Genomic DNA, 24,790 nt, shown 5'->3' on the forward strand with positions numbered 1-24,790 from the left:
TCCCAGTACAGGTGTCCCAGTGCAGATGTCCCAGTACAGGTACCAGTACAGATGTCCCCAATACAGGTGTCCCCAGTGCAGGTGTCCCAGTGCTGGCACCGTTCTGTCCCCCAGGCCCCCAGGCTCTGTGCCCCTCTGTGCTGCCAGAGCCTGGCCCCTGACTGACACAGCTCTGTGCTGCCAGAGCCTGGCCCCTGAGTGACACTGAGAGCTCTGTGCTGCCAGAGCCTGGTCCCTGAGTGACACAGCTCTGTGCTGCCAGAGCCTGGCCCCTGAGTGACACTGAGAGCTCTGTGCTGCCAGAGCCTGGTCCCTGAGTGACACAGCTCTGTGCTGCCAGAGCCTGGCCCCTGAGTGACACTGAGAGCTCTGTGCTGCCAGAGCCTGGTCCCTGAGTGACACAGCTCTGTGCTGCCAGAGCCTGGCCCCTGAGTGACACTGAGAGCTCTGTGCTGCCAGAGCCTGGCCCCTGGCTGACACAGCTCTGTGCTGCCAGAGCCTGGCCCCTGAGTGACACAGCTCTGTGCTGCCAGAGCCTGGCCCCTGAGTGACACAGCTCTGTGCTGCCAGAGCCTGGCCCCTGGCTGACACAGCTCTGTGCTGCCACAGGGGCTCTCACTCCTCCAGTCTGGTGAACCAATCTCAGCTGTGTCCCAGCACGAGGGGCTGATCCAGCTGCTGGGCACGCTCGGTGTTTGGGCTACCCCAGCTGCTGTGGCCTGAGCCAATTCACTGATTTATCCCTGCACTGGCACTCCTTGGGCAGATGAATCACAGCAATATTTGCATTCTCTAAATTTAGCGTGTGCATCTCTCCATCCAGCCCGTGTGCATGTTTTCATTTGCATTTTGGCACATTTAGCTGAGGGAGGTGCAGAACATTTTGGGTTGAGCAGGACCCCTCGTGGCCACTCCATCACAGTCTGGCATTCCCAAACCCCCTCAGCCTCCCTGGGGTTTGCTTGCAAGGGAAGGCTTCTCCAGTTATGCCAACAAAGTTTTAAAAATGCATCAGAATATCCCAATTACAGAGTTTATACCTCAGTTACCCTCAGGAAAAGCTGCCCTGGTGTAACTGCATCAGCTGGAATCACAAACCAACTCAACCTGTAGAGTTTCCTCTGCAAGCAGCCTTTAAATCCTTCTAATGCAGTTTCTAGACTGTTCATTAGTGTTTGTTCCCCCATCTTCCATTAAATTAATTATGGATATTGAACATTGCAGAGCCAGCAGGGTCCTCCCCAGGTGTGCTCTGAGCTGTCCTGCTGACCCTGCCATGGGCACAGTTTGCTCCTGCCATAAATTGGTGCTGCACACACCTCTCAGTGCTGCTCTCCCCAGGATTTGGATTCTGTGGAAACACCAGGGAGGAGCCAGAGCAGCCAAATCCCGGAGCTCTTATCTCACATCTCCGTTTGTACAAAGGTTTTATCTCACAATCTGATTTCATTTTCAGTCCTGAGAGTAAAAGGAAGCTCACAAGGGTCTGGGTTGTTTTTGAGGAAATTAATTCCCATTTTCACCCCTGTTCACTGCCCTGATCTGAAGTTATTTAAGCAGAGGCAGAAGAAATGGCAATGTTTGGGTGCACCAGGAATTCACTCCACTAAAATGCAAGTTAACCTTTCAAACTGGAGCAAAGCAGGTTCTGCTCCTGCTGGTGGCTTTTGGTGTTTGTTGTGTTCCCGTCTCCTTCCCTGGCAGGAGGAGCTCAGGGGTGCTTGGCTGGGAGCTGGGGGAGCATCACTGTCCTGCTACTGAGGCACCAGCCCTAAAGAAGATGTTAACGAACCTTGAAATCCCATTTGCATTGCAAATGATACAATTTGTTCTGCCTTTATACGGAATTAATTGGAGCTGTTGCTGCTTTGTTCCAATTGTGCATGTGAATAATGCTGCAGTTAGGTGGCTCGGCATGGTAAAGATCTTAGTCACAGACCAGGCAGGGGAAATTAAAAATACTCCGTGTTGAACAGATCAGCTATTCACCTCCGTGGCTTTTCTTTATCAGCCACCTTCAGATTACCTGGTCATAGAGGAGTCCTGTTCTCCCCCGGAGTCTGAAGGATTTGTGCTGGTTTGCCCAGCTCCAGGCTGATTTTTAATTACAGCTTCATTAGAGATTGCTGAGGGGTTAAACCAAGCTCCTGGAGTGGTTCATGAGCTCTCCTGAGCAGACTTTGCAGAAGAGCAGCTGAGTTTGTGCTGGAGCAGCTTCCCCCCGTGCAGTGCATGGCACAGCAGCTCCTGCCTGCTCCTCCTCTGGAGCTGGCATTTCATGCCAAGTTTCTTTCTGGGCCCCTGGAAAAGCTGAGGGTAATTACTGGCTCAGAGTCACCTTGGGAATGTTTCACCTTGGAAACAGAACCGAGCTGTGTGGCAAAACCTCAGCAGAGCTGAGTAAAAGTCAGGATGGACACCCAGGATCACCCCCTGACCCTGCTGCTGTCATGGCAAACACTCTGGAAACCTGAGGGTGACATTTTCCAGGAGTTCATGGGTCTGTCTGCACACAGTGCTGGGGTGCAGAGGTGAATTCAGCCCTTCTGGGTGGCTCCTTGCCCAAAGAGCAGCGGTGTCAGAGCAGCCTGGCTGGCACTGCCAGGGGTCCCTGGGGCTGCAGGGAGAGGCTTCTCCCCCCTGGCAGGTTTGGGAGCACACCTGGATCAGAAGGAGCTGATTTGGGGTTCTCAGAGCAGATCTGGGATGCTCTGACAGAGCCAGGGAGCTGCACAGGGGCTGGGAGCTCTGGGTCCCAGGGATGTTGGGGCAGCTCTGGGTTCCAGGGATGTTCATCCAGCTCTGGCTCCCAGGGATGTTGGGGCAGCTCTGGGTTCCAGGGATGTTCATCCAGCTCTGGGTCCCAGGGATGTTGGGGCAGCTCTGGGTCCCAGGGATGTTCATCCAGCTCTGGCTCCCAGGGATGTTCATCCAGCTCTGGCTCCCAGGGATGTTGGGGCAGCTCTGGGTTCCAGGGATGTTCATCCAGCTCTGGGTCCCAGGGATGTTGGGGCAGCTCTGGGTCCCAGGGATGTTCATCCAGCTCTGGCTCCCAGGGATGTTCATCCAGCTCTGGGTCCCAGGGATGTTGGGGCAGCTCTGGGTCCCAGGGATGTTCAGGCAGCTCTGGGTCCCAGGGATGTTCATCCAGCTCTGGGTCCCAGGGATGTTCAGGCAGTTCTGGGTCCCAGGGATGTTCATCCAGCTCTGGGTCCCAGGGATGTTCAGTTCATCCAGCCCAGCTCAGCTCCAGTCTGAGTTGTGCTCCTTGGCCACAGCAGCCTCTGGAGCAGCCAGAGCCCTGGGCTGGGGTTCAGAGCTGGGGATCAGCAGCAGGGCAGAGCTCTGGGGCACTTCTCTTACTCTGAGAGCTGGGTTTGAATTGCTGAGGGTTCAGGAGCCGGCTCCCCCTTTCCCTGATAAGGAATGTTGATATTCAGGGCATGTTTAGGGAACCTTTGCAAGAGGGGTGTGAGCTGAGACGCTGAAATGGTGACAGCTCTGCCTGCACCTGGGATGGGCAGAAAGGTTTCCAGAGGGAAGGAAGGCACAGCTGGAGCTCTCCAAGCACAGGGAGTTTCCCCTCTCCACCACAGGAGTGGATCCCTTGTCCAGGCAGAAGAAAATCAGCCCAGGTGATCTCACAAGTCAGATCTACCCTGCTGAAATGTTGCCTTTCCCCTCACTACTGGTGTGTGTTTTCCCCTTTTAATGCTATTACTTACAATTCTGCTTTAAAGTGTGGGCTCTGTGCTGCCTCAGCCTGGCAGGAGAAACACCTGAAGGCTCTTCTGTGATTCAGCTGAACAACAGCTGATAAATGTTTGAAAAGTTGTTTGCAAAAGGGTGCAAAGAAAATCCATTTCATCTACTGGTGCAGGAGGGAGCTGCTATCAGATATTTCAGATATTTCAGCTATTCCATCCTTTAGCAGCTGTAACAAGAACACGTCCTGAGCCTGTGGCCTTCCCAAACTGCTGCCAGTCTGGCTCAGTTGGCATTTCCAGGACTTTCTGAAGAGATTTTTGGGAGGTGTAGAGAGTTCCAACTTCCTCTGCATACAGAGACTTTGCTTTTTTTGGCTCTCTGCAAACAGAGGCTTCAGAACAGTCACATCTACAAATTATTTAACTTTCAAATGCTCATTAAATCCCAGGCTCCTTCTGCAGGCTCTGCCACGTACAGAGCTCTGGAGCGAGGAGGAGCAGGATAAAAACGGCTTTTCCTCCCTGCTGCAGCCTGGGCAGGCTCTGCCCCTCAGCCCTGGAGCTCTGAGTTAGGATCAGCTCCCTAATTCAGTGCCCAGGAGGGCTGGGGCAGCCCCAGCAGCCCAAAGCTGAGTCCAGAACAAAGCCTGATGAGCAGAAGGGCTGGGCAGCACTCGTGAAGAATTCTCCTTCAGCTCCATGGGCTCAGTTGGCATCAGAGCCCCCTGAAGGAGCTGGTGTCTGGCTGCACTGATGTGCCTCACGTGGCTGAGGGCAGGATTGTTGTGATGCCTGATCTAAACCACACTTTTCACCACCTAAATATTTTATTTTTTAATTCCCGCTGCATAGTTCTAGCAGGAAAAACGAAAGAAAAATTGCTGTCATCAAAGACTCATCTGCTTCCCATTACAGTGACATTTAAGGATTGCACACATTAAAACGCTGCTGTGCTCTATAGAGGCACAGAGGAGGCAGAAATTTATAACAAATGGGAGGTTCAGTAGCTCAGCAGCCCTGGGGAGGAGGATGCTGTCCTGCATCCCACCCTCCCACCCCACAGTGCCAGTGCACAGAGACTTTCTCAGAACACCCTTTACCCCTGTCTCCCTCAGATAGAAAAGTGTTTTATTTCCTAAACCCAGCACGTTGTGCTCCCCACAGGCAGGGAATTCACCTGGGCCAGGTGAGCAGTGCCTTCTGCTCTGCACTGGAGTGGAATTGTTAAGGAGCTTTTTCTTTGAATTAAGAAATCAAATCCCTGCTGTTCTCCTGGGCACCTTACAGCCCCTGGACCCTTAGAGGAGCAGCCCATTTTGGGAGTGAGCTCTGCCCAGTGCTGGTGCTTTGGGAGGAGGTGGCAGCCCCAGAGCTCTGTGTCCCTGTCCTGGCAGGGCTCAGGGTTGGTGGCTGCAGGAGCATGAGCACAGCCAGGATGTGCCACACAGCCCTGGCACAGCACAGCTCAACTCCTGCTGCTGAATTCTGCCCCCAGCCCTGCAGAGCCAGCCTGGCACAGGGCTCTTGCTGCTTGCACAGGGATTTACTGCAGGGGGTGCTGGGGCACAGGCTGTCCTGGCAGGGCTTTGCAGGGTGGATGACCTTGGCCAGCAGAATGTTCCAAACCAGTTTGTGTGGCCCTGCTCAGAGCCTGTCCTGGGGGCACTGCTGGGGGAGCAGGAGGAGCTGTGCTGTGCTCTGCCCTGGAACCCTGCAGCACTCTGGGTTTTACAGGTTGCATTTGCTGCCCAGAGCATCATTTTGTGATCTCTGCATGGCTCTGCTTCCCAGCTGGGCAGGATGTGTTGGACGTTGTTTATCTCCCTGGGATTGTGTCCCTTTCCCTGCCAGCAGTGTTTGCTGCAGTGGGTGTTGCCTGAGGGAATTGTTTGGTTGGAGGCAGGACAGGCTCTCTTGTGGTGTTTTTTCTGTGTCAGGGATCTTGGATCCCTGTCATCCCAGCAATCTAATGTTGCCTGTACATAAATTTGAAATATTTATGGAAAATGTCTAACTCTGAAACACATGGACATGGTGTGGTTTGGAGACAGGATGGCTTGGGATAAATAACATTTATGTTCTCCATAGAAAGATATTTTAGTATTTTATTAATGTCTTTGTCAATCAAAGTTTAAAAGTTATTTTTATAGGAAAACTATCCAATACTAAATGTTTGAAGTTTTCACAGTAAGTAATAGTGTGCATATTGCTACTGCTGTTCAAAAACTAATGGGTAAGATTTATTGGAGAACTGTAAATATTAAAGGCCAGATTTGCCCATGCAGTCTCATTAAATCTGTGATCAGAATCTGATCCAATAAGGAAACTTTTCTCCACTGATCCTAAGCACACCTTTTAAGACAATTAACTTGGCTGAGTGTTCTGATTTGATCTTAAACAGGAACACGTTCTTTGAAAACGATTTATTGCATCCATTTGAATCAATAGTGCTGTTAAAAGAACACTGGGAAAGAAAAGCACAAACGTCATATGAGGTAAAGCAGCGAAACAAGACTGCAAATTTAATAGAAAAATGTAGGAATGAGAATTGCCAGCCCCAGTCTCAGCCAGGGCCTGGGTCCTGGAAAGCTGGAGTATTTGAGCAGAGCTGCAGAGCTGCAGGACACAGAGGGGGCAGTGAGGGCAGGGAAATGTGCTGGCAGCTCCTGAGCCATGCAGAGCTCTGGGTGCTGCTGCCTGCCCAAACTCTGTCAGCTCTGGTGCTGGGCTGTGAGCACAGCTCTGTGCAGGGAGCTCACCTGTGTGTGCAGGGAGCTCAGCTGTCCTGGTGTGTGCAGGGAGCTCACCTGTGTGTGCAGGGAGCACAGCTGTGTGTGCAGGGAGCTCACCTGTGTGTGCAGGGAGCTCACCTGTGTGTGCAGGGAGCTCACCTGTGTGTGCAGGGAACACAGCTGTGTGTGCAGGGAGCTCACCTGTGTGTGCAGGGAGCACAGCTCTGTGCAGGGAGCTCAGCTGTGTGTGCAGGGAGCTCACCTGTGTGTGCAGGGAGCTCACCTGTGTGTGCAGGGAGCTCACCTGTGTGTGCAGGGAACACAGCTGTGTGTGCAGGGAGCTCACCTGTGTGTGCAGGGAGCACAGCTCTGTGCAGGGAGCTCAGCTGTGTGTGCAGGGAGCTCACCTGTGTGTGCAGGGAGCACAGCTGTCCTGCTGTGTGCAGGGAGCTCACCTGTCCTGGGGACAGTCCCTGCTGCTGGCACTGCCATCCTGCCCTGGCTCTATCCTGGTGACAGTCCCTGCTGCCCTGTCCCCATCTCTGCGCAGGTGACAGTCCCTGGTGCCCTGTCCCCAGCTCTCTGCAGGTGACAGTCCCTGCTGCCCTGTCCCCATCTCTGTGCAGGTGACAGTCCCTGCTGCCCTGTCCCCAGCTCTGTGCAGGTGACAGTCCCTGCCGCCCTGTCCCCAGCTCTGTGCAGGTGACAGTCCCTGCCGCCCTGTCCCCAGCTCTGTGCAGGAGGTGACAGTCCCTGGTACCCTGTCCCCATCTCTGTGCAGGTGACAGTCCCTGCTGCCCTGTCCCCAGCTCTGTGCAGGTGACAGTGCCTGGTGCCCTGTCCCCAGCTCTGTGCAGGAGGTGACAGTCCCTGCTGCCCTGTCCCCAGCTCTCTGCAGGTGACAGTCCCTGGTGCTCTGTCCCCAGCTCTCTGCAGGTGACAGTCCCTGGTGCTCTGTCCCCAGCTCTCCCTCCTGGTCCCCCCAGCTCCTCCTGCCCCGGGCAGGTGTGGGCTCACCTGGCTGCCCCACCCCAGATTCACCGGTGGCTCCACAGCATCCATGGGAAAAGACCTTGGAGGTCACTGAGTGCAAGCAGGAGAGGAGGGAAACAGGAGGGAGAGGAGGAAAACAGGAGGGAGAGGAGGGAAACAGGAGGGAGAGGAGGGAAACAGGAGGGAGAGGAGGGAGAGCACAGCCAGCAGCAGCAGCAGCAGGAGCCCAGCTGTGCCCCCAGCAGGGAGGGCAGTGGTCTGGCAGTGCCAGGCTGGGGCTGTGCCCCTGGCTCTGCTGCTGGCAGCCTGACAGGCAGGTTACCCCATGGAGCTGGGGAATTGCCCTAGCCCCTGAAAATATCCCTAAAACTGGGAGCAGTGCTGGAGCTGTGGGGGAAAGCCTCCTCTCTGAGCAGGGAGCTGCTGTTGTGTTTGTTGTTAACCAATTCCTGCCAGAGCGATCCCTTCCCATCAGTTCTCACCCACAGCCCCACCTTGTCCTTTCCAGCTCTTGTCCCTGGAGTCAGGTCCCCCCTCAGTCCCCAGGGCACCCAGGGGAGGATTTGGCAGCCCAGAACTGCTGGGGCTCTGTGCAGCCTGCCTGGCCAGGCTGGGCACAGGAGCTGCTCCTCATCCCAAATTCCACAGCACACAAAGCCCAGACGGTCTCCGGGTTCCAAACAGAGACAGCTGGCAGTCTCTGACTTGCAGACATCAAACAGCCTTCTGTTTGCTCGGGTTTTACCTCCAGCTAATCAGTTAATTGGAGTTAAGTACTCTGAGACGTTCCACATCCCTCTTCTCCTAATGAAGAGCCAGCTCCAGAGTCCACCCAGGCTCCCAGCGTGCCTGGAATCACAAACAGAGGGAACAGGGACAGGACAAGGCTCCAGGCTGACAGGGAGATGAGGAAGGAATTGTTCCTGGGATGGAATTCCCAGAGCAGCTGGGGCTGCCCCTGGATCCCTGGCACTGCCCAGGGTTGGACACTGGAGCAGCCTGGGATGGTGCAAAGGGTCCCTGGGTGATGTTTAATGTGCCCTCCACACACCAGTGTGTGATTCTGCTCTGTGCCAAGGCCTGGAACGCTCTGCAGCTCCCTCTGAGGCTGCCATGATTTTTTTATGAAGACCAAATTAAACCAGAAATATGAAAAGAATGGAAATAGGCACAAATATGCCAATTTATGCATTTAGCTCTCCCCCCAGCATTTTTGATTTTCTTCTTCTCTCCCCCATCCCCTTGAGCAGCTCAGGATTGTTGTGTCTCAGTAGCAGCTCAAATGCCTGGTGAGCTCCAGCCCCACTGGGATTTTGTTCTGGGCTCTGGTGTTCCTGGGCAGAACAATCCATGGCTTCATAGTGCTCTGAGGTCCTTTGTTTTTTCATGTTCTCTGGTAAAATGTCCAAGTAAGGATGTAATTGAAACACTTTGGGGTTTTTTTTAACAGAAAAAAAAAAAAAATCTGTCTTTTCCTTGTTTTTCCTAATCTGCCTCAGAATGAGATGAGATTTTAGACCTTGCTGAAGATCAGCTCCCAAAAGCCAAGAAAGTTGCTCAACCCTTCAGAGCTGGTTCTTTCATAAAACTTTATTTCTAGTTCTTTCAGAGCTGGTTCTTTCATAAAACTTTGTTTCTAGAATTCTGGGGTTTTTTTCCCAGCTTGAATCCTGGTAGGATGTTTTAGGCAGCTGCATTTTAATCTTTAGCATTAATTAACTTGGTAAAGTATAAAGTAGCAGAAGCATGGATGACAATACTAATGAAAGTAATAAAAACAGATTAATGGCTAAATCCAAAGAAACAGAGCCCTCTGCCTCCCTGCAGACATGGATATTAATGAGATTTCCTTTGTTTCTCTCCCAGGGTGGGCAGCTTCTCCCACCCCACAAATCTCTGCAAGTGCCAAAGTGTTTTGTTAATTTTGTGCCTGGTTCCAGTTAGAGCTGCAGGCAGAAACTGGTAAATACAGTGAAATATTGTTAGAAACAATTTCTGACCTGATGCCAAAGTGACAAACCAGGAATGGGATTTTCTTCCTCGAGGTGACCAGGGTTGGTTTTTATACAAAGTGAAGTTCTGAGATTGCTTTGCTTGGGTAGGAGAGACAAACAAGTTTTCAGTTTTCAGTATCTACCCAACTTGTTGTGGAAATTTAAATACACAAAATTAATTTAAATATTTAAATTTAAATGCACAGAAATGGCCTGAGAGAGGTGAATTAGGGAGGTTCTGCCCCAGCAGCTGCTGGCCTGGTTGTGTGCTCAGATAAACAGCACCAAGTGATTTGAGGAAAAATGAAATAGGTGAGTTAGCAAGGCATGAGAGCAGCTGCTGGGCATGCAGCTCTCGGGGTCTCCTGAGATCCCCTTTGTGCTCTTGCACCCTCCCCTCCTGCCTTTCCAAGGGATAAATCCCAGCTCAGCACCACCCCAGCCTGCCCCAGCCTCTGTCGGGAGGAAGGTGGGATGGAAGAGGAGAGCCCCAGGCATCCCCAGCAAGAGAAACTCTGCAAGGTGTGAGGAGTGTGGGACCATTTCCATGTCATTAGTGCTTCATGGTACTCGTTTAAAGAAGCCTCAAACATTGTAACTTATTGAATTATTTCATTTTCTGTTTTACTTTTATATTGAGTCCTTTCTACCAAGACCAATGGAGAACCTGTGGGTAATGAGGTGAGAAATATTGTGAAAATCAGGGCTGATCAATGGTGAGGGTGAGAACTGTTCTTCCAACAATTTGAAGCTCTTTGGGTTTTCTTGGTGCTACTTTAACTCAGACTTCTGAGACTCACTGAGGCAAAAGAAGTGTTTGTTAAAATTCATTGCTTCTTTCCCTTTATTTAAAGGAGGAGAAATAAGAGACTGCTGATGAGTTACAGGAAAAGGTCAGAATTGACAGCAACTGTAAAGAAGAACAAAACAGCTTTAAAGCCTCATCCCTCTCTGGTGATAAATAAAGAGCATCATCTCAATTATTTTGCTCTTACAAGGACCTGTTTCAAGTGGAGATTTTTTATCTTCTCTGAAAACAAAAACAAAACGCGTTGGCAGTGAGGAGTGCTCCTTCCCTTGGGTGAGCTTTAATCCCTGAATTCTGAGGAGGCAGAACCAGGGCCAGGCTTGGACCCCAGCGAGGGCTGGACATGAGCAGGGACAGCCAGGATGTGCCATGAAAATGATTTTGGTGAGGGGGACAAGAGTCCCAGCGAGGGTTGGGACAGGTGAGGAGCAGCTGAGTCATCCCTGGGATTTCTGCTCCCAGTTCTCAGTGAAAACTCGAAATCTGCGTGGTCCCCCCAGCAGCAGCCGTGCCTGGGGCTGGGCACCAGGGAATGGAAACCTGGGCTGCAGCTGTGCTCTGGGACATCAGAGGGGTGGAAATCCCACCCTGCCCCTGCTGGGACTGTGGTTTCTGCTGAGCTGATGGTGGTGGGAGCAGGGCAGAGGGAGCCAGGTGTGTGTTGGGGTGGGACATCACCTCCTCTGCCCCCAGCTCCTGGTGATTTACCAAAATATGAGTATTGGTCTAGTACCGATACTCAACTGTGATGGACAAAAGACTCTCTAACCATTTAAAGTTAGAAAGGGTATGTTTATTCAGCACTGGGCAGCAGCGTGGGGTAGCCCCCTAATGCGCACTGCAAAATCACAGATGATCACAGAGTCTATTTATTGACAAAAGATTCAGACAAATACATATTCATAATACCAGCCCCTCCCATTCCCTGCTTCCTATGATAATTAGCTTGTATAGCTATTAAGCATGCGTAAATGGCTTCCTAAATTAACTCTGGGGTCGTTTTTGTGAGGAGAGGTCCCAAAAGGAAGGTGAGTCTTCCTCGCCCTGAACTTTCGACCCTTTTCTATTAATGACAATACAAATGATTTCTGGGGATATTCCAATTTTTCAAAGAATGGGTTTCTGGTTGTGATTGTTCGTGCTTCTTCAGGCCTACCTACCAGTTTCATCTTTTCCCATTGTAAGCACAGCTGAGCAAAGATAAGATGACAGACGATCAATCAACTATTTAAGTTTAACTAAAATCTAATTTTTCTAATATTATGTTTCACTGGCAGGGAGCAGCTCAGCCCCTGCTGGGTCCAGCACTGGGATTTGTCCCAGGACAGCTCCAGGGCTCCTGCAGTGCTGCTGGGCTCAGCTCTGGGATTGTCCCAGGGCTCCTGCAGTGCTGCTGGGCTCAGTCTGGGATTGTCCCAGGGCTCCTGCAGTGCTGCTGGGCTCAGTCTGGGATTGTCCCAGGGCTCCTGCAGTGCTGCTGGGCTCAGTCTGGGATTGTCCCAGGGCTCCTGCAGTGCTGCTGGGCTCAGCTCTGGGATTGTCCCAGGGCTCCTGCAGTGCTGCTGGGCTCAGCTCTGGGATTGTCCCAGGACAGCCCCAGGGCTCCTGCAGTGCTGCTGGGCTCAGTCTGGGATTGTCCCAGGGCTCCTGCAGTGCTGCTGGGCTCAGCTCTGGGATTGTCCCCATGTCCCAGCTCAGCTCCAGCTCCCTGAGCCACCACAGGGCTGCTCTCACCCGGTGGGTGAGGTCTGACCCTGACCTGCAAGGGAAGAGCCCCAAGGTAAAAAATCTCATCCCCAAATAATGAACCTGGCCACGGGAACGAGGACATGCACAACTAACTGCTTTAATAGCAGGTGGGATATTTGAGCCCACAATTATTGAATGAGCTGCAGCCCACAGCAAAGCCTGTCCTGTGTCCCCAGGTTGGACTGGGGACCCTTCCAGCAGAATCCCCAGGATCCCCAGGGAATCCATCCCAGGGCTGCACTGAAAGCTCCTACAGAAATCCACATTTCATGTCCCAGCCCTGGGACAGAGCGTGCAGCACACACAGAAATAATGAGTGTGGTTATAAGCTGGCTGGATTGTTTTTAATTGACTGGATGTTTGAATTTATTGATTGGAAAGTGATGCCAAAGTTCCCTGCTGAGCCCGAGGAGCTGCCTTGCCCTCTCCCGATGCTCCCCATGTGCTGGGCAGTTTGAGACTTTCCCTGGGCTGCAGAAGGAGAAGGCTCCCCTCTCGTGGCTGCGAGGGAAAATGGCATTTTCTGCACCACGTTCTTTACTGAGCTGTGGAGAAACAGAAATAAGGCACAGAATGAAAACTTCTATTGGAGTCTCCACCCCAGCACAGAGCCCTGCCAGCTGTGCTCAGCACCTCTGCCCTGTTTGCTTCAGGGAAAGGGAAATATTGGAAGGGAATTGACTGAAGTTATTTAAATGACAACTAAAAGTCATGATCTATATCAACAGTCAGAAACATTAGAGGTGAAGAACGGATTTAAAGCTGTTTTGCATTTGCTCTTTTAAAATGCTTTCTTAGTAAATGTTGACTTTAATGTGTTGGATTTATTTTGCTCTATAAAGTCTGCTCTCGGAGAGGAGACCTGATAGATAAATGTTCAATCCATTCTGTAAATCAGGAGGCATCCACCCAGACGAGCAGGTTTGCTGTTTTTATTAGGTTAGAAATGCTAGAAATCATCTGTTATTTACAGGACACCTGGTTTTGCTTCCAGTTGGTGTGAAACTGCTTTTGAATAAAACCTGAAATTCAATTTAAAAGCTTTAAAACCAGCAGCTTAGAATGATTATTTCAAAGCTGTCTTGAAACACTTTGGGTGCAGCAGGAGGAGAAGCCATCAGCTCACACAGGCACAATTAAATGAGGTTTTCTGGGGCCAGGGGAGTTTCCCCAAAGGCAGCAAAGCCAAGGGTTGTTTTTCATGGTTTGGAGCTCAGGGGCTCAGCTCTCACCTCGTTGGTGTGGATAAATGGCAAGAAGAACAAGAGGAGTTTTCGTGCTTTTTCAGTTCCTTTTTGTTTCTCAGTGTTGAAGGAGCTCTCATTGAGCACAGATGTACAGAAACTCAAACACACTGAATTTCCTTTTCTCCCTGCTCCAGGTAAAGCTCATTTACTCATTTAACTGTCCAGCTTCTTGGAGAATTACTTCCTTAACAATATCAGCAGCAGTGATGCACTATTTGAGAATATATAAATAGTTTATATAAAATTTAAAATAGCTGGTGTTTAATTTAGGCCTTACTCTAAGCTGTTATTGTTTCATATTTCCTCTTTAAATTTGCATATTCTTAAAAAACACACACATTAAATAATCTGAAGGGTTTTTTCTTAGATATATATTTGATCTATTGCAGAGACACTTAAATTCCAGTAAATAATTTGATCCTTGGGATTTGATGCTGGACCTACAAGGAAATTGTAAAAGTTTTGGATTCAAGGCTGTGCTCTTGGACAACCCTCAAAAGGAAATACAGAAAAATGTAGTGCAGGAAAGAGGTAGCCTGAAATTAGAACTGTTGGTAACACAAACAGAATAGATTTAGATTTTGGTTCTTACCTTGGTGTTATTTTTATACTAAATACAGGCTAAAAAGGGGAAGTATTTTATTGAATGAAAATCCAAATATAAAGAGTGTCTGTTTGATTTCTAGATTTTTCTGTTGAGGAAAAAGTATAAATTTCAAATTAATAAAATAATCAAAATTATTGTAAATATAAAGCAATATGGGTAGGGGCGGGGGGAGGGGCGGGGCCGCAATGCATTATGGGTAGGCGGGGCCGCAATGCATTATGGGTAGGCGGGGCCGCCGCAATGCATTATGGGTAGGCGGGGCCGCAATGCATTATGGGTAGGCGGGGCCGCAATGCATTATGGGTAGGCGGGGCCGCAATGCATTATGGGTAGGCGGCCGCCGCAATGCATTATGGGTAGGAGGCCGCCGCAATGCATTATGGGTAGGCGGGCCGCCGCAATGCATTATGGGTAGGCGGGCCGCCGCGATGCATTATGGGTAGGGGGCCGCCGCGATGCATTATGGGTAGGCGGGGCCGCCGCAATGCATTATGGGTAGGCGGGGCCGCCGCAATGCATTATGGGTAGGCGGGCCGCCGCAATGCATTATGGGTAGGGGGCCGCCGCAATGCATTATGGGTAGGCGGGCCGCCGCAATGCATTATGGGTAGGCGGGGCCGCAATGCATTATGGGTAGGCGGGGCCGCAATGCATTATGGGTAGGCGGCGGCCGCAATGCATTATGGGTAGGGGGCCCCCGCAATGCATTATGGGTAGGCGGGGCCGCAATGCATTATGGGTAGGCGGGGCCGCAATGCATTATGGGTAGGCGGGGCCGCAATGCATTATGGGTAGGCGGGGCCGCAATGCATTATGGGTAGGCGGCCGCCGCAATGCATTATGGGTAGGCGGCGGCCGCAATGCATTATGGGTAGGCGGGGCCGCAATGCATTATGGGTAGGCGGGCCGCCGCAATGCATTATGGGTAGGGGGCCGCCGCAATGCATTATGGGTAGGCGGGGCCGTAGATTTTGGGGCTGGATGGATTTTCGGGGGGGTTTTTGGGTCGTCCCCACTCAAATTTTGTGCAGTTTTGTGCACGAGGGAGGTGTCCATGGGGCCACCGCACGCCAGTAATTATCGCTAACGAGCTCACGTTAATCAGAGGCGCTGCCCTGCCCTCCAGTCCTCCCCCCACGGCGCCGATGTCGAAGGCTCCGCCCATTTTTCTTCTTCCCCCACCCCTCCCGCTTCTCCTCCTTCTCCTCCTTCTCCTATCCCAGTGAGACCCTCCTAGGGCAGCCCGAAAACCGCCGCGTTTTATCCCAAAACTGCCCGGCTGGCCGAGGGGTCTCCTTGTGCAGAGGGTTCCCGTTTTCGGAAGGTCCCATTTTTTGGGAGAATTCCCCATTTTTGGCGAGGGTCCCGGCCTTGTCCGAGCTTCGGGCACTTCACGCACACCCTGGTGCGGGCGCTGCCCCACCCCGGGGGGGAATCGGGAGGGGGCTTTGGGGGGTGGGATCAGCGGGGGGACGGCCCTGGAGGATCTCTGTGTGTTCAGGGGTCTCTGTGTGTTCTGCGGGGTCGCACCCGCTGTCCCTCTCAGTGACCCCCCCCCATGTCCCCCCCTCCATGTCCCCCCCGTGACTCCTTGGCCCCCCTGAGCTCGGGGGTCTCCAGGAGGTGCCGGAGCAGCTCCAGCTCCGGGCGCTGCTGGTGACGGACGACGTTCTGTTCACCGGTGAGTCTGGGACCCCGGGAACCCCCCCTGACCCTCCAGGGGGTCCCAACTGCCCCCTGCCCTCCCCAGGCTGGGAATTTTTTGTGGGAATCTCGCCCTGGACCAACCTGCGAGGGGCGAGGGACTGAGGCAGTGGCTGAAGCCTTCCGGGTGAGATCCCTGGGGGAATTTGGGGGGGCTCAGATCCCCTGAGGGGTTGGGGGGGCTCTGAGTGGGGTTTGGAGGCAATTTCGGAGGAAATTTGGGGATTCAGACCTGCAGAGGGTTTGGGGGGATCTTGGGGGAAATTCAGGGGGCTTTGGAGAATTTTGGGGGGAATGTGGGGGCAATTTGGGGAGGCTTTGGGGGTGGTTTGGGGGGACTCTGGGTGGTTCAGACCCCCAAGAAATTTTGGGGTTCAAAGCTCTGGGGGGTTTGGGGGAAATTTCAGGGGATCTTGGGGGCATTTGGGGGGCTTTGTGGGGAAATCTTGGGGAATTTGGAGAGTTTTAGGGGGCTTTGAGGGAGCTCTGGGTGGGGTTCAGACCTCCAAGAAATTTTGGGGTTCAGAGCCCTGGGGGCTTTGGGGGAAAAATTTGGGGCAATTTGGGGGCACTTTGGGAGGGGTTTTGGGGGAAAAATGTGGGGCACTTTGTGTGGAAATTTGGGAGAATTCTGGGGGGGCTTTGGGGAAAATTTCTGGGGGGCTTTGTAAGGGAGTTTTTTGGGTGGTTTTTTGGGTTTTTTTTGGGGGGGGAGGGGTTCCTCAGGGTCTGCAGCAGTTCCAGGGGGGTTTTTGGGGGTCCTGACCCCCCCCACACCCCCCTCCCCAGGACTTCAAGGTGTCCACAGTGCCCGTGGGGGGCGGGGGGCACCTCAAGGGATTCCTGAGCATGGCTGACCCCCAGACCATCGCCCACGGCTGCAGCCACAGCACCCAGCGGGCCCTCAGGGTGGGGAGGGGCTTTGGGGGGGGGAAAAAATCCCAACTTGGGGAGAGGGCTCCTGGAATTTGGGGAGGGGTCAACTGGGAGCTGCACGTAGCGAACCACGGAGCCGCGGATGAAGCGGTTCTTGACCGACAGCTGGGCAGGGGGAGACCCCCCCAAGGGGGCCCCAAAAAGCTCAATGAGACCCCTGAAGGGGCCCCAAAATTCAGTGAGGCCCCAAAAAACCCAGTGAGACCCCAAAAATCCGGGTGAGACCCCCCCAAAAAAATCTGCTGAGACCCCTAAAAATCTGCTGGGATACCCAAAAACACAGAGACCCCCAAATTCCCCCCAAAATCCCACTGAGACCCCCCAAGGGGCCCCCAAAATTCGGTGAGGCCCTCCAAAAATACCCCTGAGACCCCCAAAATCCCACTGAGACCCCCAAAGGGTCCCCAAAACCTCAATGAGACCCCCGAGCAGGCCCTGAAATTCGGTGAGAGCCCAAAAACCTCTGAGACCCCAGAATGGTCCCAAAAACTCACTGAGACCCCCAGCGGCCCCCAAAAAACCTTGTGAGACCCCAAAAATCCAGGTGAGACCCCCCAAAAATCTGCTGAGACCCCTAAAAATCTGCTGGGATACCCATAAACACACTGAGACCCTCGAGGGGCCCAAAAACTCAATGATACACACAAGACCTGCTGGGATGCCCAAAATCGCAGTGGGACCCCTAAACAGCCCCCAAAAAACCCAGTGAGGCCCCTAAAAAACCAGGTGAGACCCCCAAAAACACAGAGACCCCCAAATTCCCCCCAAAATTCCACTGAGACCCCCCAAAAACTCCCTGAAACCCCAAACAGCCCCCAAAAACTCACTGAAACCCTCTGAGAACCTCCAAACCCCCCTGAGCCCCCCACCCCGCACCATGTGCGGTTATTCTCGGGGTCCATGACGCTGATGTCCATCAGTTTGATGTTCAGGTACTGGGGAGAGAACAACGGGGGGGTCAGAGGGGTCTGAAACCCCCCATTGACCCCCCTGGGACCCCCCACTCACCTGATCCACCGGGTGCAGGTCCCACAGATGCTGGGGAGAGACAATGGGGAATCTGAGGAGGGGTCTCAGAGGGGCCCTCACAGAGACCCCGCCTGCCCAGCAATCACCCCACAGAGATCCCCACCAATCCCAGCCACTCCCAAAATCCCCCCTGACAATTCCAGACCCAGAGACTCATTCCATCCCCACTGTGGGTTGAACCCCTGCACTTATCTGTCAGAGATCAAGGTGTCAGGTGAGAAGAGCTGTTCCACTCTCTGGGAAACTCCTGCCATCACTGGGTTGTTGTCTCTTAGTCAGCTACAATAAAGAAAACCAGGCATCAGTGCATTCTCTCAGTAGCATACAAGCCAAACCCTGATAATTTCACTGCTCACCATCTCCCAAGAATGCCCCCAGCCTCAGGGGCACATCCTGCAGCTGCACTCAGAGCTGACACTGTCCTGGCAGGGTAGGCCTGGCTTAAGAAGAGACAAGGTGATGTGGCATGGCTGAAACTTGACTGGATCTACACTTGTTCTCCCAAACTCCCCGGCCACCTCCTTTGTCCCTGGACCATTACCTTCATCCCTGGACCATTACCTTTGTAATGGACCATTACGAGCTGGGTGCGGCCCCAGGAGCTTTCTTTAGCATGATAATGGGAAGAAATAGTACAGGGAGAAAGAGTAGGGGAACAAAGCCCCCAACCCCCAAAACCAGGGCAGCACCAGAAAACAACGTGGGAAAGGCAAAATGAGCGTGTTTTCTGCCAGAAAATGAGTAATAATATTAATCAGAACTTCTGGAGAAATTTAGGAACATCACTTTCATGTGATAAATACAGGCCATGCCCGTCCTTCCAGCCCAGGTGAAAACAGAAAGGAAAACTACAGCAAAAGCAGAGTCTCTTATTTGGATGTATTTCCTAAAGGCTCTGTACTGTTCCCTGCCCAGCTCAGAAGCTGAACTGCTCTCGCAGGACACAGTGTCTGAAGGAACGCTGCAGCTGTCACATTAAAGCCACAAAAACCAGTGACTAAATAGAAACCGATCCTTACCTGGTTCGATGTCCCCATCTCTGGCTCGTGCTCACGGGGGTTCCCTGCTCCAGCACAGCCCCCGAGACCTGGGCTAAGGCGCTGCCCTACCAAGCAGAAGACAAGGGGTTAACAAAGCTTTGGACACGTTCCGTCCTCAGAGCAGTTAGACAAAACATCCATCAATGTGGATCTTTAATAAGGACAGCTTGTACCTAGGCTTGCAATGGACTTTTGTATGTTATTACTGCAAAGTCTGTTTGAACTTATTTTGATATTAAAAGTGTTTTAACAAGGCTTACCGTGAGCTCTGCACCCTACCCTGCTCCAAGCCCTAAGGAACAGCTGGATATCCTCACACCCATCCAGGCTGAGGCAGCTCTCACATAGGCAGAGTAGTTATAAAAGCATCCCCAGATTCATCAACTGAAAATCAGATTTTCTGACAATTAAAATCAGCTTTAAGCAAAAGAATTGAGTTATATGCATAACTATAAACGAGCAAAGATGCAACGTCTTTTATCCTACAGGCACTTTACAGCTGAGAGTTTCTAACACAGTATGACAAACACCTTGTAGCTTCAAGAGAACTGAAACAGCTTCAGAAAATTAAAATATGGCCGTGGCAGTTATTGCTTTTTGCAGCCTTTTTAAAGGACTGAAAGTTTTCAGATTCAGTGAAGCTAATCAGCAGTTGCAGAAATAAGTCTGTGGAATATGAGCAGGAGCTTCTGTTCAAGGTTTGTTATAAAATCAATTATTCAGGTAACACAGGAACCTCTTCACAGCCCAGACACAAACGTGTATTTCCCATTATGGTAAAAATCAGTGTACTGTGCTGGCAGTGCTGTGTTCTGCAGCTGTGTTCTCACACACACTCGGAAACACCTCGGCACACACGGACACAGCCGGACACTGCACCCTCAGAAACTCTCAGACACACTCATGCACACTCGGACACTCAGAAACAGACACACGTGGACAGAATAAATATAAAAAGTGATATACGGCTCACCCTGTATATAATAGGTGATATAAAACATGCCCCCCTAGGTAATAAGTGAAGTATCACACGTCCCCAATGGAAAAAGTCATAAATCACATGCCCCTCATGTAATAAATGAAATAATTAACATCATTAAAAGAATCTAAAGTACTAGAAAATAGAAAAAAAAAACCAAGACCAAAAAACAAACCAAAACCCTACTTTAAAAATCCATCCTATAAGTATCCATGTTCCCTAAAATAAAACTAATAAAAGACACCAAAACGGCCAATCAATCAATCAAACTACAAAAATAAAAATAGCACAAATAAACCCAACTTAACAACACAAAACTAAAATTACTCCTAACTCAATGAACTCGTTATGCCTCAAACCATCAAAACAAAAATACCACTGATAAATAAACACAAAATCAAAAGATAAATTTAACCATAAAGAGTATCTCCCAAATTATCCATAACTATAAAACTTGTATTACAATCAAACAAACCAAATAAATAAAACCCCTATGATATAATAATAAACCAACATAAACATACCATAACACCCCATATATAATGTTCTAATTATATTATTAAAAAAGCCTAATAAATTAGCTATGACATGACCTCAAACCCACCAAAACAACCTCTACATACTCACAATAATAAAAGCTGTCACAAAATAATTAAAAACCCATCCTCTGCCTTATGCTACAGCCCATAACACCATCGTAAACCTTATAAACATATCCTTTAAAAACAACACCTCACCAAAAAAAACACCCAACTCTAAAACACAATTCAAAGAAAACCTTATCAACACCAAAACTAAGACTTTATCATACACCATGTATAAACAAAATAAAACTATACATTATATTATGGAAAAACATCTTAAAAGTACTACATTAAAAAAAACCCTTTCAAATATTAAAAACTGCACCTAACAAAAGCCGTCTAATAAATTCACAGCCAAAACTCCACCAGCAGAGCCGGTCCTACCCAAAATCCCCATCACACATATCAAAAGCCTATTTTAAAAACCTACTTCAATTCATCCTACCTCAAATACAAAGCCATTCATAAAGTGACCTTCATATAAACCCAAAATTGCACATAGTCAATAACACCAAAAAGTAAACAACACGCTATATACCACCAAAAAATAAAATACTGAATTAAAACCAAATATAAATACCACCATTTATTAAAGAGCACAGTCACCATCTATACTTTACTGGAACTAAAACTTAATGCATCTATACAATTAAAATGCATTACTTTCGGCATATATTTGATTATATAAAATAATAAAGTGTACTAGAAGGATATTATAATACAATATCCTCTAGCATCCTCCAATAAACTCTCAACTATATAGGCTAACATACACACACAAAAAAAACCTAAAAAAAAAAAATCTTCTTTTTACTTTTCATTCATTAGCTGTTATAGATAATAACCAAATCAAGCCGAATTAAATAAATTGCCTTTACTGCCCGCCCCCCGTTCTGGAAGTGGAGAACACAGGGGACCCGCAGCTGTCCCCCCCCTTTTCTCCAAATCTCTATGCAAGAATGGATTAATTTTTCTTTAGATATTTCTCTTATCGGGATTCCCCTCCCCGTGTTCTAGCATTTAACCCAGCGGGCTGTCCCTTGTTATTTCGGGCAACTTACCTTTTTGGTTTTTTTCTTTTTCGGTTTCTCCAGGGTTTTCCTGGGGTTTGTTCTTTTTCTGTCTTATTTCTTAAAAAAAAAAAAAAAATACCAAACTACTGTTATAGATAATAACCTAATCAAACCGAATTAAATAGTAAAACAGCAATGAAAAATACGGTCTTGGGAAGCCACAAACTAAACAGGACAGCACCGAGCTCGGGAACCGGTGCCGGCTGGTCACACACGCTGATGTGACCTGTATCGCACCAGATCAGCCTGTGCTCTTACTGAATCCCGGCAAGCCCAGTTTTTATACCGATTTTTCTGGCCTCAGGCGAGAGTTTCCTTTGTTTCTGCTGAGAATTCTCATACTCAAATTAAACCTTTTCTTGGTGCTGCCCGGGACAAAAGTCCTTCCTGCGCCTCGATGGGGGCTGTGTCTGCTCCCTATTCATGTGTAATTCCCTTGGCAGTGCTGGTTTCTCGCTTTCGGGTGGAGATGATCGGCTCTGATATGGGGCACTTGACAGTTCTTTATCGATGATCTGTCCCATCTGGTTGTCTCAGGATCGTTGAGCTAGGTTTGTTGAGATGCTAATTAAGGCCTTTGTCCATGGCTTCGGGTGTGGGGGGCAGTGGCTGGAAAGTTCTGGGTCCATGGGCATAGCGGCTATTTGCATGTCCTGCACCACTGAATGTATTAATTTGATGAAATAAGGTATCAAGCATGGTAGGAAGATGACTTTAGCTACTGAGCACAGGATAAAGAATACAATTTTTTTCCACTATGCTCCCGAGAATAACTGTTCTCACCAAGATGCCCAGAGAATGGAATTCCACTTTTGGACTGGGACACGTGCCACCCTTTTTATTTCTGTAGTTTTTCTATAATCAATTTCAACACAACATTCTGTTCTAAGGCTATTTGTTCTATTTTACTTTCAGGATCCACGCCTTCCTTGTTTCTGGAGAAACAAAAAGTGTTATTGAATTGGGCACAAACCCGTTTGTCATTTTCTTCAAGTAGGTCGATGATGATTGGTTTACCGTCCGAGATTAATCCATTCTCAAACTTAAGATTTTTGCCCACCCAATATATTTTTCCTTCTATGACACACATATTTAATCGGGTATTGTCATAACATAACTCATTCACCTGAAAATAAGCCACATATTACCGACTTTTGTTTTCCCCCTACCCACGCCGAGCGATTGCATTGTCCACAAGTGGGAAGAGGTGTTTGATCGGCATTTTTCTTCTGGGTTTTGTGAGCAAATGTCTCTGACTGCCCTTTCTCATGTCTTGCCTTGAGATTATAGCATATCATTTTCTTTCCCCATTTACACCTCACATACTGAGTGCCGTTAAATGTTCAGTACTCCTCCTTTCCTTTACGGGTGCAGCTGGCCAGGACAGAGCGAGTCGGGGTGCTGATTAGTGAGCATCCCCCACACTCATTGTCACGGTTTTGTCCGCAGGGTTTGCAGAGTTCCTTGGATATGCATTAATCGGTGGGAACGTGGCCAGGCTCAGGGTACCTCTCTGCCTCTGCCTACGCCCACTGGTTTGCTGCTAGCGGTGAGGGATACCATCTTCTTGGCAGCACAGGTATTCTTTATGGGACCAACGCAAAGTCCGAGCTGCATATTTCCCCTTAAAGACATCCCACCTCATTAATTTTATCGTGTCCGTCCAACAAGGTACTTTATTTGTTCTCTGGCACTCTACTCTTAAAATTTCAGCCCTGCAGTTTAGTTTCCCACTAACCCCGTGTTGATGTAAGAGAACCCACTCTACAGAATCTAATTCAGCAATATTCAATTCAGTGGCAAGTACTAGAATTGGTCAGTCAAAGACAGCTCTTTTCAAAACACTTAGTACAGAGCTCTTTAGGTCAGATCTCCCGTACACAATGTGTAACCCAAACTTCACAACAGATTTGGCACTTGAAACGAACAAAAGGAAAATACCTGCATCCAGGAGCTATTCACCTTATCTGATCTAGGCTGATCACCGGCTTGTTGGGGCAATTTTATCTTGAGGTGTCCAGGGGAGGAAGCCACTTTCCACTTGGGTGTTTCTGGTTTTCACTCTGGAGTCATGTGTCCAATTTTTTTCTGCTGTCCGGACTGCTGTGTCTGTGATTAAAAGGACAATAAAAGGACCTTCCCAGTGAGGAGAGAGAGAAACCTTTCCAGGTTTTAATGAGGACCCGATCTCCCGGCTGTATTTTGTGTGTGGCGAACCCCAAAGGAGCATTTTGTGTGACAATTTCTTGTTTTCGCAATTTTTGTAAATTTTTATTTATTGTTATCAAGTAGGGTTGTATTTGTCCATCTTCTATTTTTGGATGTCCCACTGGCATCCCATGGTCATAAGGCATCTCATGTAAGATTTCAAAAGGAGATAGCCCTGTCTCAGAGTGAGGCATCGTCCCAATATTTGATAATGCTAAGGGGAGGTATTTTGGCCAGGACATTTTTGTTTATATCATTAATTTTGATAGTTGAGCTTTTAAGGTCTGGTTCATTTTCTCAACTTGTCCAGAACTCTGGGGATGCCATGGTGTATGATATTCCCAACCTTTGGTAACTCAGTGAAATCCACTTGGATTCTTTCAAATGGACGATAGGCTATAGGGCAACTACCCCAAATTACCTGTCCTGGCTTTGTGAACCTTTTAGCATATCGGGCACCCCTGCACTTCCTGTTTAGCTAATTCATAAATCCCCTTACACCCGAAGAATTTCAGAAATTGTTCTGCCAGAGCCTGTGATCCCCAATGTGTTTGCAAGTGTAGTCTCTAGAATTTTTCTGCTATAATCCTTAGATATTAATTCCCTCTCATCTGGTAATTTCTACTTACCTTCTTCTAATGTACCTCCTATCTTTTTTTTTTTTTCCCTCCAATCTCTTTTTGGGAGGGACAGGGGGGGCTATCACCGTTAGTAGTGCTGCATTTTTTGTTTCTTTATCTGCTAAATTGTTCGTTCTAATCCGAAATTGTATTCCTGTTTGATGTCTCTTCACATGCACGACCGAGATTGCGAAAGGTTCTGGGGGGTCCTGAGGGGGTCTGGGGGGTCCTGAGGGGGTCTAGGGGGCTCAGAGGGATCCTGGGGGGTCCTGAGGGGGTTTCAGGGGGGTCCTGAGGGGACTCTGACGGGGTTCAGGGGAGCTCTGGGGGGGTCCTGAGGGGGTTCAGAAGGATTTTGGGGGGCCCTGAGGGGTCCTGAGGAAGTTCAGAGGGGTCTGGGTGGGGGGGGGGCTCTCCTCATTTACACAAGTGAGGGTTTCTCCCTGGCTGAGCTCAATTTTGGCTCCAAGCATGGCATTTACACTGCTGGGAATATTATCCAGGAAACTTCTAATTGACTGTGATGTGATTCATTGGGAGGCTCACACTCTCTGAGTTAAAACAGCATCACTTAAAAAAAAAAGAAATCACTGAAACCCCCAGGCTGTCTGGCAATCCATTGCCCCAGGAGCCTTGGAAATACCTTGTGTCATCTCATTTTGTCACAGAAGGGAATAAATTCCTGAGCTCCACCTCAGCCTGCAGGGATGGTGGGGGGGGAATGCCACTTTTCCATCTCCCTCTCCAGCAGGGCAGGGTGGAGATGTGACTCGACACCAC

Source organism: Catharus ustulatus, chromosome 17, assembly GCF_009819885.2.
Source record: "Catharus ustulatus isolate bCatUst1 chromosome 17, bCatUst1.pri.v2, whole genome shotgun sequence".
NCBI classification, from domain to species: domain Eukaryota; kingdom Metazoa; phylum Chordata; class Aves; order Passeriformes; family Turdidae; genus Catharus; species Catharus ustulatus.